Raw genomic sequence first — 15,636 nt, forward strand, 5'->3', positions numbered from 1 at the left:
CCAGATAGATGGGTTCATAAAGGACTACAAATTTGGTATACAGTTGACCAAGACATAATTCCCCTGGCACTTTGGCTGTTTGGAACCTTGGTATAGATTTTAGCTAGTGGGTTGCAATCACTCTTGAGATTCTCAAGAAATTCAAGTGAGCAATCACGGAAATTTATGCAAGTTCACACTACACTGGTCACACAAAGACACCTCAAGAAAGATGTTAAAGTGGAGTGATTCTGGACTCGAGGAGATGGTGAATGTAAGCTCATGGTACAAACCGCCCCCCCCCAACACACACACATACAAACTATGTGCAGGGGCCAGCCCCGTGGTGTAGTGGTTAAGTTTGTGCCCTCCACTTCAGCACCCCGGGGTTTGCAGGTTTGGATCCTGGCCGTGGACATACGCACCACACATCAAGCTATGCTGCTGTGGTGGCATCCCACGTACAAAATAGAGGAAGATTGGCACAGGTGTTAGCCCAGGGACAGTCTTCCTCAAGCAAAAAAAGAGGAAAACTGGCAACAGATATTAGCTCAGGGCCAATCTTCCTCACCAAAAAAACCCAAATGTGCAAAGAAATAAGATACTATTAAAAAAATGAAACTAATAGAAAGAAGAATTATATCAGTATTAACATCAGTAACAGAATTATTAGATACAGAATGTAAAATGATTATATGTATTATATTTAATTAAAGTTTACACAAGAAAGAACAAACTAAAATAGACAAATTAAAATTAAAAAGTGAAAAGTAATACAACCGTTAGAAATTAGTATATTGTAATAAGTTAAGAACATGGTAGTTAACAGACATAAAAATATTGCTTTGAAGAATTAGCTTAAATTACACAATTTCAGAATATACTAAAATTTGAAGAAAAAATTGAAAAAATAACTATGATACAATAACATGAATGAATAATATTCAAAGAAAAAATTTAAGCCATTTTCTATCATAGATATAGATGTAAAATCTGTAAAGAAATTATGGCAACCTGAATGTAGCAATGTAAAAAAGAATAATGCATCATGACCAAGTCATAAAATTCCCAGGAATGAACCTTAGTTTTAGCATTAGAAAATATCAATTGACTTATTACATAATCTTTCAGTGTGATTCACCAGGTTAACAGATTTAAAGGTACAACAACAATAAAAAACAGTATGATTATCTCTATAGGTTCAGATGAATTATTTGATAACATCCAACATTCAGTCATGACAAAGAAGCAATACCAGAAAGAGGAGGAAGCTTTGTTAATTTGAAAAGCATAATTTTATTAAATATATAAACACAGTTAATGAGACTGAAAAAACCTACAGTTTGATGTAAGGAAAAACTGAGCATAATTCCTATTATTAAAGATTATCTTTACAATATTATATTCAGTTTCTGTTCAATGCAGTGAAGAAAGGAAAAGAGGAAATAAAAAAAAAGACCAGAAATTTATAGGAAAAAAGTAGATGAAATTATGTATAGACAGTTTTAGAGTACATATAAAAATAAACAAAATATTCCATCTATAATATTATAGTCTAGTAATATAGAATTGAAGTTAATTTTAATTTAATTGAATAATGTATCAGGGCTGGCCCCGTGGCTTAGCAGTTAAGTGCGCGCGCTCCGCTGCTGGCGGCCCGGGTTCGGATCCCAGGCGCTCACCGACGCACCGCTTCTCCAGCCATGCTGAGGCCGCGTCCCACATACAGCAACTAGAAGGACGTGCAGCTATGACATACAACTATCTACTGGGGCTTTGGGGGGAAAAAATAAATAAATAAAATCTTTAAAAAGAAAAAAGAATAATGTATCAAATTTGTTGGATTTAAAAAATCAATAAGCAGAAGTCTAGTACATTTCTATATTCCAAAAAGAGATAATCTGGAAATAAACTTTAAATGACAATATTTTCCAAAGCAAAAATATGTAGTAAGTGTAAATAAAAGGAAACATGTCTAAGACCTTTGTGGAGACAATAAATAAAATTTAATGAGACTTTAAAGAATGTAAATAAATAGAAAGATGTAGAATATTTATAGATCAGAAGAAAAACAATTGTAAAGATAGTAAATCTCCCCAATTTGATCTATAGGTTCAAAATAATTACAATCAAAATCTCAGTAAATTTGGAGGGCATGGGAATTTAGCAGGTTTATTTTAAGCTTAGTATACGTCAGCAAATAGCCAAGAGTAGAGCAGAGCACTATGCCCTATCATATATCAAGTTTTTAATAATTGGCTGGTAATTAAGATTAGAGTATGTACTAGCATGCAGGTAGTCACATTGAGAAATGAAATTTTAGAAGTGCAGCAGTTACACAAGGTCAGATAATTTAAATGATTCATGAAACTGCAAAGTGTACACTCACGTCAGGCTTTAATAAAGATGAAGGATATGGTGCAGCAGGAGAAAGAGTCCTCTTAGGCAACATCAGAGAGGACCAAGGCTAAGAGGAGCAGTCTTAGAGCCCTTTCTCAGTGGTGCAGATTGTGACTTGGCTATAGATTGTGAACACAAATATATGTGCAAGACACCTAGGAATCAGGAGACTACCAGTCTTGTCCCAGGAAGGATCTTTCATACTGTGACTTCTGGTCACAGAGACAAAATTAGGCTGCATGACCAGGCTCAAGAGTAGATATCAAGATAACATAACAGACAGTAGATGAGGACATCTATCAGTATATTTCTATAAACAATGCTGAGGGGCTGGTATAGGTTTTGCCCTGGTCTGTCTTAGACAATAGAACATAATTATATTAAGCACTAGTTCATGCATCTCATTCAAGTTTAGCGAAGTTATGTGTGTGTGTGTGAATCCCAAGCATCCAAAATGGTTTTTGATATGAAGGTATTCAATAAATATTTGTTGAAAAAAATGCATAGATATCATTCATTGAGAATCTATTTGCTATATGTATGGTATCTCCAGTCTCATTAACTTTATATATTAAGAAACAACAATAAACAAACACATAGAGACAGAGATTGGATTGGTGGTTACCAGAGGGGAAGGGGGGAGGGAGGAGGGTGAAAGGGATAATTTGGCACATGTGTGTGGTGATGGGTTGTAATTAGTATTTGGGTGGTGAACATGATGTAATCTATGCAGAAATAGAAGTATAATGATGTACACCTGAAATTTATACAATGTTATAAACTAATGTTACTGCAATAAACAAAAAATTAAAAAATAAAAAATAAAAAAAATAATAAAACAGAAGTTCAATTTTCAAAAAAAAAAGACCAATTTTTTAAGTGGCCATTTTATATATATAATTGAAATTTATATTGCTGTTAGTCTTTCTTGTTTCCACTCAAATTAAATGCTGGTGGAAATATTTATAAAACTGATAACACAACTGTAGCATCTAATAAATACTTTTATTATTTATTGGTATTAAAAAAAAAAAAAAAGAAACCAGCTCAGAGAACTTAAATTGTACTCACAATTTTAAACTTGGGATTACAGTTCAAGTCTGCTTATATTACTAGGGAACTCATATTGTTAAACAAAATAAACAGGAGAACAATTTTCCCCTGGACATAGGAAATTTAGTATTTTGATGATTTTTTATTATGATACAACTTGATGTATTATCCATAAGAAGAGTAGAATATAGAGATGTTATCCATATTAGGATTTTTTCCCCTTTAATTTTTTAATTTAATGGTAGACTATTTTGGTGATAAAGAATTTTTTAACTTTGTCTTTTTAAACACATACTATAGGATTTTCAAGGTAGTTTTCTTATTATTTCCATATTAATATCATTATATTTGACTATATTATTTCTATATCTCAATTATAATCATTTCTAATAAATTTTATATTTCTATTAATTATTTCTTACATTTTTAAATATTGTTACCTTCTGTATGTATTATTAACTGTACTTGGAGAAACATCTGTCTTACTTTAATCATGTAAATATATACCACCTAAACTATATATATACACACATATATATATGAACAAATTAGTAATGGATAAATAGTAAATGGCTTTTGTAATAATTTTAATTCCTTATTTTCTTTTTATGTAGATATGTAGCCAACTTTATTGATTTTAAATTATTTTCTCTATACAATTATAGAGCAAAGTTTATTAAGATATATCATGGCACTTTGAAGACAGTATTAAAAATAGTAACTAGCATAATTACTATATCAGCTGCTATTATATGCACATACATATGTATAAAAGTGTGGATTTGGTAATTGAACTTAACCATTGGGTTTTGTTTTGTGTTATTTTCAATTAGCCCTTGACTTTCAAGATTTTATAAAACATTGTGATTCTTTTATCACTAAAATAATCTTCTAATAATTTCAGTAAACTAAGAATTTTCATCAACATTTACACTTATTACTTTATAAATCCTCTGAGATTTATAAGGAGATGGTGTGTCTGAATTAATCTCTTATCTAACAGTTCAAATGTATCATTTTCTAGGGTTTCTTAAAGCTGGCATAATGTAGAAGAATCATAAATATATTCAAAATTAATACAATTTTTAATATTAGTGTTTGCAAGATCTATCATCCATTTATCTATCTGTCTTGATAAGAATGATCTTTCTCTTTCTTCTTTCAATAAAGAAAATGTCTGCCTTTGCATGCAGCCATAATATTTGGGTCAGTAAAATAAAATTAAGAAATCAGCTTTGTTCAAAGTCCTACATCTTTTCTTAGTAAAGTAAGAATGGAATAACATTTCATTCTTTCTGCTTTACAATTTTCTCCTATTATACTATTGTATAATGATTACTTCTAGGCTCTTCTTTTATAGAACTTTTACCCTGATATTAAGGGAATAAGGATCCAAAAACAATTTTTAAAAGTTCGATGGATGATATATATTAGAAGGAGGTAGGGCCAGCCCCGGTGGCCTAGTTGTTAAGTTCAGCGTGCCCCACTTTGGTGGGCCGGGTTCGCTTCCCAGGTACGGACCTACACCGCTCTGTTAGTGGCCATGCTCTGCTGGCAGCCAACAGACTAAAAAATAGAGGAAGATTGGCACAGATGTTAGCTCAGGGTGTGAATCTTCCTCAGTGAAAAAAAAAAACAAGAGAAGAAAGAGGTAGTAGCATGGAGAAAGAGAGATGGTTCTAAGTTCTACCAACGACCTTGTGTATGAATTTTGCTAAATTATTTATCTTCAGCAGGTCTCAATTTTCTCAACAGAAAAAGAAATTGGAATATATAACTTCTTGTTTTTCTGTCTCTCATTTCTCTTTTTTACTTTCATCGAAGAAAATTTCAGTTTGAAGTGTGTATAAATTTATAAACTAAAGGATGCATGTAACAATAAATATGTTTTCAACTTCAATATTTATTTTTACTTTAAATAAATGACAGACTCAAGCTATACTCAAGAAAAATGGGAATATATTTAATAAAATTTAAATAACATTGAAGGGTTTTAATAAAATTATTTATGAAAAGTCATTATATCAAGGATGAGAATGTCAAAAATAAAACTCTAAAATTTTAGTGGAAAAGACAAATGAATATATTTTTGGTTTTGTGGTACAACGTATGTTATAAATAGCACACAAAATCTGTTAACTAGAAAAACATTGACAATTTGGTAAATTGAATATGGTAGTATATTAAGATTATTATTAAAATAATATAGTGCAATACATTATACTATATTATTTATCATATATTAATATATTATTCCATATATTTATATATAATTTCATAAATTAATATTATTCCATAGACGAATATTTTAGCGTTAAGGCTTTTTTAAATCAAAAGTAATTTTAGACTTATATTTCTGGTCAAGCTGAAGTAATAAAGACCAAATTTAATCCCCTGCCTGAGGGGCCGGCCCGGTGGCACAAGCGGTTAAGTGCACAAGCTCAGCTGTGACGGCCCAGGGTTCGCCGGTTCAGATCCCAGGCGCGGACCGACACACCGCTTGGCAAGCCATGCTGTGGCGGCGTCCCATATAAAGTGGAAGAAGATGGACATGGATGTTAGCCCACAGCCAGTCTTCCTCAGCAAAAAAAAAAAAAAAAAAAAGAGGAAGATTGGCAGATGTTAGCTCAGGGCCGATCTTCCTCACACACACATAATCCCCTGCCTGATACAACACAAAAATAGACACAATAGATGAGAAAATAGTTTACAAAACAATGACTATCAGGCTAATATTGGCAACAACTCTGAGACATGGGAAACAATAAGGTGAGTCCTATAATTGCAGCCATGAACTTCCCTGAAGGAGTGTCCAAGCTGTAGCACAGGGAGAAGGGATCCATTTGGACTTACTGACTTCCTGAGTTGAGGAGATAACACTGAGAGTCAAGGGAGATAAAGGCAAGTAGAGTTCACAGGACAGAGCTGCTGAGAGGAGGGAGCTGCACAGAGAGAGGACACCAGAAATTTGCAGAAGGTTCCTATCAAGTATTCAGCTGAATTTTGATCACCACAAGGATTTAAGAAAACTGCCTAATGCTGAGAAGAACAATCCTAAAGGATTAGAGTTAACGACGCCTGGCAGAAAGGGACAGATGCCTGTTGTCACCAGTCAGAATGGAAAACAATATTCACGAAGCATTGGGCTGAGCATAAAAAAGAGTCATGTCTCAGATATGGTAAATAATTTTTCCTATGGTAAATATTTTTCCAGTCTTGCCTAGTAAATCTCAAAAGCAAGACTGTAAAATATCAAACGGTTTCCAAGTAAATTAACATCATAAGACAAAATTCAACAATCTCTACAGAAATGCAAAAAGAATCTTTGTTCAATAAGTTTCAATTACAATATCTGGCATCTAATAAAAATTTACCAGGCATGCGTAGGAGCAGGGAAATAAGACCCACAACGAGGAGAAAAAAATCAATCAACAGAAACTGACAGAGAATTGACATAGATGTTAGAATTACAATTTAATATTTAAATGTTCAAAATTTAAGTAGAGACATGGAAGATATGAAGAAGACATATAAAACTTACTGACATAAAGCTATAATGTGTGAGGTAAAAGATACCCTGAATGGGATTTGTGGTCAAGTAGGCATTGCTAAAGAAGTAATTAGTAAACTGAAGTCACAGAAATAAAACTAACAAAAAACAAAACACAGAGAGAAATGAGAATTAACAAAAATCAATGGAAAACAAATGTACTCTGGAACAACTTCAAATGACCTAATATACCTATATTTAAGTCCCAAAAGCAACAGGGAGGGTACAGAAAAATATTTGGATAAATAATGGCTGTAAATTTTACAAATTCTCTAAAATGATCAAGTCACAGATTCAAGAATATCAACCAACATCGAGCACAAGAAACATGAAGAATCCACACTAAAGCATATCACAATTATACTGAGAAGATAGTTATAAAGAGAAAATTTTGACCAGCCAGTCTTCCTGGCCTGTGCTCTTCAAATTTTAAGGTCCTTAAAGATAAGGAAACTCTGTGGACTGGTCGCACATTGGATGACTCCTAAATGCTACGTGATATCCTGAATTGGATCTTGGAACAAAAAAAGGAAGTTAGTAACAAAACTGATGAGATCTGAATAAAGTCTGTAGTTTATTTAATAGTATTGTACCAATGTTATTTATTCTTTTAGTTTTGATAAATGTAGCATTTTTATGTAAGATGCCAGCTTTAGGGAAATCTGGTAAAGGGCATATAAGAACGTTCTGTACAATCTTTGCACCTTTTCTCTAAATCTAACCTTATTTCAAAAATAAAATTAAAAAAAAGTTTAAGGTCTTATTATGTGCCAGTCACTATCAAGGTATAAAGTAATATAGAGTACGGCTCCTGACCTAGCGTGAGAAAAGCTTTTAAACAAAAGTTTCAAAAATCTATGACAATTTGAAACAATAAAATTTAGGAAACATTGGATCATTTTGGAATGTTTACCTAGAAGTGAAAGGAATGTATATAGAAAAAGCATTTGTTATTAGAAAAATGTACAATTTTCTACATAGATCAAGCAATGCTATGACTGTAAGGATACTCGTGACTTATGTACGTGTGTTACCAATTTTCTAATGGCCTGAAGATCCAAAGTAAGCAGCTAAGAAATGATCACCTTTGATATTCAAATATGTCTGATTACATCCAGTATAGCCATATCTTATAAGTAGGAACTTCTTGAAAAACAAATCGTCTTAAGTGTAGAGGAAGTGGAAATGCCTGAGTTGGATCAAAAAACAGCTTAAAAGGGTCAAAGTAGAGACATAATCTAAAAAGGAGAATTTGTCACTCAGACGGTCCTCATTTCAGAGTCTAAGAAAAGAGCAACTATTATGAAGAACAAGTAAAAATTAAAGCTATTTCAATGATCTTTTAGAAAACTATATGGAAAATTAAGAAAGGATATCTTGTTGCCTATTTGCTAGATTGTAGGAAAAAGTGAATGACACTTTCTTCACTGAGGATGACTTGTAGAATACACTGGACTGGTTCATCAAACCAACAAAGGTAATGAGCAGTGAAACAGACAAACATTCTTTTGAAATAGAGAAAAAACTAAAATACGGACTTTTTCTTGGTGCTTGCTTAGTGCCTTGATGACTTTGCAGCAATGGAAGCAGATTAAGCAGAGCAGCAGATATCAGCATAGAAACCCAAAGCAGAACAATAAATGGGTAGATGTCGAGTCAAAAGCACAGTTTATGGAACTCTATGAGGCAAATCCTGAGGACAGCATGAACACTACTAGAAGAAATTTGAGGAGCATCAAATATCTGTACACTGATTCATGGTGGAGCTAGACGTTCATTGAGCAATACAATTATAAATCTGTTTATTCACAGATGAATATTGTTCAGTCTAAATTTTCTTGTCCTGCAAGGAAGAAAAATAAGCAAAATTTCACAAACCAAAATATTTGTTTATGAAGCCCACAGCAAATGACCAATAAATAAACGTGAGTTTTTGTGGATGAAGGAGTGATAATAAGTAGTCATTTAAATTGACCTGTGGGTTTGTATCATTTCTTCCACTTTTCCTATGGAGCATGATTACATAACATTCTGGTCTCTTCTAGAAACTGCTCTAGTCTACACATTTCTGATGTTATAATCAATAGAGAACACATTTACCTTGTCTTTCACAAGGCAATACAGCAACTAGAACATGAATTTTTTTAGTTCACTCAGTGATCTTGTTAAGAATCACTAAACACCAATTTACAAATCTAGTTTTTTGTTTTGTTTTGTTTTTACCATACATGAGTTTTTTGTTATTATTTTTCAGTTTAAATAAAAAAAGAAGGAAAAGGACTGCATTATAATGAAAACAAACATTGCAAAATGACACTTCAAAACAGTTACATTGGTCTAATATGGTTAATTGCTCTATAGTCTTTAGTTATTTATCCCCGAGTGATTTTATAGCACAATATCTTGAAAGTAAGAAAGTATTGAGTGGCTATGGGTTGAAGTGGCTCTTGAGTATCTTAAAATAAAGGTTTGGATTTTGGAAGAATTGATCTAAATACAGTTTAAATACATTGCCAGCTTTAAAGTGTATCACTAGTGCTAACACTGTGCCCACATCATCTTATTGTTCAAGAGTTTTGGATAAATATCAGTAAATGGCAGAGAGAAAACATGAAAGCACCACAATAACAAACACAACCTTCATGTATTGTATCTTAGACACTCTCAACAATGGACGTAAAATAGTGCATTGCAGATGTTTTCATTTCATGAGGGTGATTTCCATTTGTTTACAATGAAAGTAAAGGGAAAGTATTTTACATAGTTCACATATCTGGACATGCACAAGAAGTTTTATATATGAACTTATCAAGACCAACCCCTCCCCCCCACGCACACACCTATTACCACTTATATCAAAGCAAAATAAAGTAAAATACAAGGAAGAATTTTGCAACACACTAGTTTCCTTTATTTGTTAGTAGTGAGATGATTTTATTTATCCAAATGAAACCTTACATAAAACAGATTTTTTTTTTTAAAGTTGTGCTCTGGTTGGTTTGGAGATATAGTATCTAAGGTATCCATCATGTATATTAACCACCATGCTATGATGTGTTCTTGAAGCATAGTATTAGATCTTTTTAGAAAACAATTAAAAACCACCCCTCTTTTGAAAATTAGGCAGAAAATTTGAATGAATGTCCCAGAATATTATATTTGAGTATTAGTTTCTACAGAAATCAGGTAGAGAGAAGCATAGGGATATGAGACTTAACAGTCTCAAAATATTTGAAATGAGCTTGAGGTGTTAGTTCAATAATACTGAAGTGCTAACATTTTGATGCATTGACTGGAAAAACACAAAGACTGATGAAATCAATTGCATTTGCTTCTGGGAATCACAACTTAAAAGGCATTTAGACATCCTGGAACATGTTCAAGAAGCAATTAGGATGAAGAAGGTTCAGAAAACTAAGTCATATAAGAAAGTTTGGGGATGATTAGCCTGGAGAAGAAAGAAAAAATCAAGAAATAAGAGAGTTTCCGAGTATTTGAAGAACAGTCATCTGGAAGGAGACTTGCTTTGCACTTACTCGGCAAGTATTTATTGACTACCTTCTATGTTTTTTTTGTTAGATGCTGAGAATACAACATGGAAGAAAACAGACATAGTCTTAGCCTCAATGAAGCTTATCAGAGGGAGTCAGACAAGCAACTAATTTGAAAAAAATAAATTACTATGTTTGAGATATGTGCTATCAATAAAATGGACAGTTATAGAAAATATTAAGAGGACATACAGCGGATCAAGTAGTACTGGAAGGATTTTTTAGGAAGTGCTATTTTAAATGTACATTTTAAGAGACTGAGTTTGGAACCAGCCTTGGAAATATCAGAGAGATTATTCTTTTCAACAAATTTCTTCAAAGATACAGCATATCGTCCCAGAATGTAATGATGCAGAGTCATTAGATAATTCAAACTTAGATTGAATAAACATGTGTAGAGAATAATGAAAAAAATTATTTAAGTATTAAAGAATGAGAACTAAAACTAAGCAATAAATATCATGTAGTCTTGACAATTTCTTTTTATATGTGAAATTACTTTATCAAATCAAAGATTAGAACCAACCTTTACTATTCATAGAGTCCCACATTAAATTTCTGAAATTTTAGGTGAAATTTCTGAAATAATTAAACATATTGCAGTGATAAGTCTAATAGAAAGATTAAAAAATTCTTATTATAAGCTTATGATAAAATACATGGAAAAAGATAACCCTCATTAAGCAACGTAATTTATTTCATGTTAAATCATAACACATATTTTATAAAGTTAAATCGTTTGTATTAATTATCTTAAAAATCCATAGGAAATAACTCATTTATCAGCCAGGAACTAGAAACTAAGGCCTAGGAAATACTTGAACAATATTGTGCCAAAAGTGTAAAAACTAATCTGGTTTAAGTGTTTCTTTCACAGTGTCAATTAAAATCCATAACTCAAGAGAATGCAAAACAGACTTAGAAAATGGCTAAGAGTATCAGTGCAATTACTGATCATATCTTCTTTTCAGCAGCTTCAAGAGGTGTGTTGTGGTAGGAACAGATTGGGTCTAGGTTTAGTCTAGGTTTCCGTAATCAAACCACATATCTCAGGCTTACATACCTCTAGCCTTCTTTGGGTGCCATGACTCTTATATCTTGTTTGACCCTCCCTTCCTCAGGTACAGGTGTACACACAAACATATGGAACAAAACATTACTATCTATTGGTTTTAAGTACTAAATATTTCTTATATCATTTCCCATTACTTACAAAAAAATTATTACAGTAATTCTAGTGGAATTTTCTGTTATAATTTCTTCTACCCACTCTCCCACTTAACCCTACTCAACACTTCATCTATTCTTTTCAAACGTAAATCTGACAGAGGATTTATGTTGACCCCTTGGACAGAACTGTCTGACCAGGCATCTAGTTGGCACCAGGATGAAGTATCATCATTGGCCCCCTCCCTTAGATCATCTTTTGAAAATTTACTCTCTTTCCACCTTCACCGACATACATTCTTCCTACTTCTCCAAATACAAACTGCCTTTCTAAGGTATCATGTCTTAGTAAGACACCTCCTTTCCCTAATTTTATATTGGTTATGAAGTGAAATCCTACATATACTTTATAACATATTTTATTGCCCCTAGTGTATACTTCTCCTTATATTACATCATTGCCTCTTGGGCCAATGGTATTTGTACCTCTCTTGTGGGCTACTCTGGCCCCTTAAAAAAAAATGTATATAAATATATATATATGATATATTCATTCTAAAGGTTGAATCTCTCTGACTAATGAAATTATTATTCCTTATGCTTTTCATAATGTTAAGGTTTCACTATGTAACACTAGGAGTTCAGATTTACAATGTAATAAATAAAAGTTTGAATACTGTGTATTGCATCACAAAAAGGAAATTATCTTGAAGTTTTCTGGAGAAAAAAATTCTCTCAAACTATTAATGGGCATTTATTCATAGAAAGAATTTGCTGCCCTAAATGCTCTATAGTATTTCAGTAAATATTTAATAAAAAGTTTTTAAAAATTCATATAAGTGATAATTTGATTATAATATACAAAATAAATAATATTTATATTTATAGGTATATATGAAGTAGGAGTTGTTGCAATTGCTTCAAAAGTTTTATTTACAAAATTAACTTGCAAGAAAATAAGAGAACCATAAAATCAAATTTTATAAGAATACTCAATAGGAGCATGTCAAAACAGGAGGAAAGAGTTTTACTTTAGCTGGAATGATACTGGATAGTTATCAGTGTTCAGGATTAGTTAATAGTCATTCAGTATTTTGCCAAAGGAAAACATGAAAGAAAAAGGAAATAAGAAAAAATAACACTGTTATTTCAGAATGAAAAACATAGTCTTTTGTCCTACATGAGAAAAAGAAGAAATATAATTCTTTTTCAAAGTAGGTGATAAATTAAAAGTTGAGAATAAGGTATTGGAAGGAGTTTTTGGCTGATACAATAAAAATAATGTCAATATGTAAGAATAGTTAAATAATATTAAGATAGTTAAAAGTAGAGTAGAGTAATCATACAAATACGCAGTGCTAGATATTTCAAAATAAACTTTGCATAAAAGTACATTTATGGTGTTAAATTAAAATTTATTATATATAAATATATTAATATATAATACGTATAATATATCTTTATAAATAAATACATAAATATAAATAAATAAGTCTGTATAATACACACACACATATATCCTGAAGGCATCATCTTAAAGAAATACATGCCTCATGATTATGGTACTCTGTTCTCATGCTGAATTGGTACCAAAACTGCAGCTCCAACCACAATAAAAAATTAAATATTTAAGATCCAGACCTCCAATTTCAAAAATTTAGAATGAATATCTATGTGATACCTATTAAGATATTAATTATATATATGATTTTCTTAATGTTGCATATTCATATTTGTCACTCTATATGTCATATATGTTATAAGTTTGAAAGAAGTATATTTTTGTTCAAAATTTTAGATAAAATAATTCTAAAATTATCATAAATACACTGAAAACAAATTATAACGTGGGAATATGGTCATCACACACTATTGTAAACATATATATATAATTATAATATATAATATATAGTATTTATATAATTACAATTATAATAAAGTATACAATTACTTAGGTTATTTTCCAAATAGAGTCATATTAGAGAAAAATTGTTTCTAGAACCACAATTACTCTTGGCTGTTCTTAATCTCACATCATTATATACCTAAGGAGATTGCTCAACCTCAGTGGACACTGGGAGTTAAGCAGCAAACTGTCTCCCATGAATTACCACCCAGTCCCAAGCCTTCCCTGGAAGGTAGAGGATATGTGAAGTGTTTAATGTAGTCCCGTTTCTGAGAAGACTTACAGCCAGGCTAGAGGCAATCCTCAGTGCTGCCTATAGCAGTCTTCTCTTCCAACTCACTGGCTAAGGTCTGATTGCAGGAAAAATTTGATGTGATGAGAGCAAGAAACTGTACTCCCTTGAGAAAGTCTCAGGGAACCTTGCGAACAAAGGCAAAATCTTCTCTCCTAGGACAAGCCCATAGGAGACCAACTCCTAATGTATGGTTTCAAGGATTCTGAATTTTTCTTAGAATTTATGTATGTATAAAAAAATATTTCTTTTGGAAAGTCCAATTTATGTGGGTTGGATTTCTATTCTGTCATTTACTACCCGAGTGAAATTAAGAGGGTGATTTAAATGTCATGTGCTTTTGTTTCTTACTTTCTTCATATGCAAAATGTGTGAAATAATACTTGCGTTATGAATTAACATATGAAAATTGCTCAGAATATTGCATGACACATAGCAAAAATAACTTCAATTATTGTTAGTCATTGCTATAAACACATGTACTGCATGTGTGCATGCTTCATATATAGTAATATACATATACATGTATATATGTACTATATGATGTATGTAATATCATTATATATATCTGTATATAACGGTACTATATTTATAATATCTGTGTATAATAATCAGTCAGTTTATGAGAGTCAAAGGTGGTTTAATACAACCTACTGGGGCAAATCTATATTTATAGAAGTTATCAGAGCACAGAAGAAAAATATAGGACAAGAAAATAAGGAACAGAATAGTTTCAATGATTGGAATTAAGAATATCTATCAGTTTGCTGAATAATTCTACGAGACTGGGGTCCAAGGAGGGAACCAGGAATTTTGACCAATTCCTGGTCAAAAATAGGCAAGCCAAGCCAAGGCATAGCCCGAGAGTGAATGAAATGCCAGGCAGATTGCCAGGTCATGGACTAAAGCATAGAATAGGAAAAAAATTCCTGTTGGGGGCTAAGCTAAAGCTCCACTATTAGAGTGCACTGAATTCACTCTGGGGTTAAAACAGAAGGCTCCAAGCTTAAGCTCTTCGTCAGCAAAACTGGGAAGAGTGGACTCCTTAATTCTAGCCCTTCTAACTCTAGAAGTGACTGTCGGATCTGCAGAGGGAATGAGGGAATGAACTCAGGTAAGGATCTTGAGACTCTACCTCTAGAGGCAAACATCATTCCCATTCTGGCAAAGGAACTGAAGAGGTAATTTGGCAAGCTGACTATTTTGGACTGTCTGTGAGAAGATAAGTCTTCCAAAAACTAATTCTTTCCATGAGGATTTTTTGAACTATAAATGCAATTAATTTACCCATTTTATATGTATATGTAATTATTAAAAAGATGTCTGGAAAAGTGATTCAGATTTGCTCCACAAAAAACACACAATAGTCTCTTCTATATTAAATGTCAGGGTCAGTGTCATTAAATCTTACACTGAGTATCAAAATGTACTTAAACTTTGTACCTAATATTTATGGAGTAGCTTTAAATGTCTTTTTATTCTGGAGTGACGTGATGTTCTTTGCAAATAGCTCCCTTCACAGGATGTAGGATTTAGCAAAGAAACTTGCACTTCAGCCTTCTTTATGCAACTGAATTATTACCAGGATGAGTGATGCATTTTGAAACAAATAATTTGCAAGTTTTACTGAGAAATATTTTTGAAGTTATTAAATGTTAAACCACTTTTAACAAGTTTGTAAACTTCACATCTAATTTAAAATATATTTTCAATTACATGTTTTATTAAGGGCCCATGA

The 15,636-nt window shown here is 32.1% G+C and overlaps 1 long non-coding RNA gene across 1 annotated transcript in view; it reads right to left on the reverse strand.

The window, feature by feature from the left end:
• LOC147916110 (uncharacterized) overlaps positions 1-15,636 on the reverse strand; it is a 345,132-nt gene that overhangs the window by 88,517 nt on the left and 240,979 nt on the right. The window lies entirely within an intron of this gene.

The sequence above is a fragment of the Ceratotherium simum genome, chromosome 10 (genome assembly GCF_057802395.1).
Source record: "Ceratotherium simum simum isolate JZ-2026a chromosome 10, ASM5780239v1, whole genome shotgun sequence".
In the NCBI taxonomy this organism is placed as follows: domain Eukaryota; kingdom Metazoa; phylum Chordata; class Mammalia; order Perissodactyla; family Rhinocerotidae; genus Ceratotherium; species Ceratotherium simum.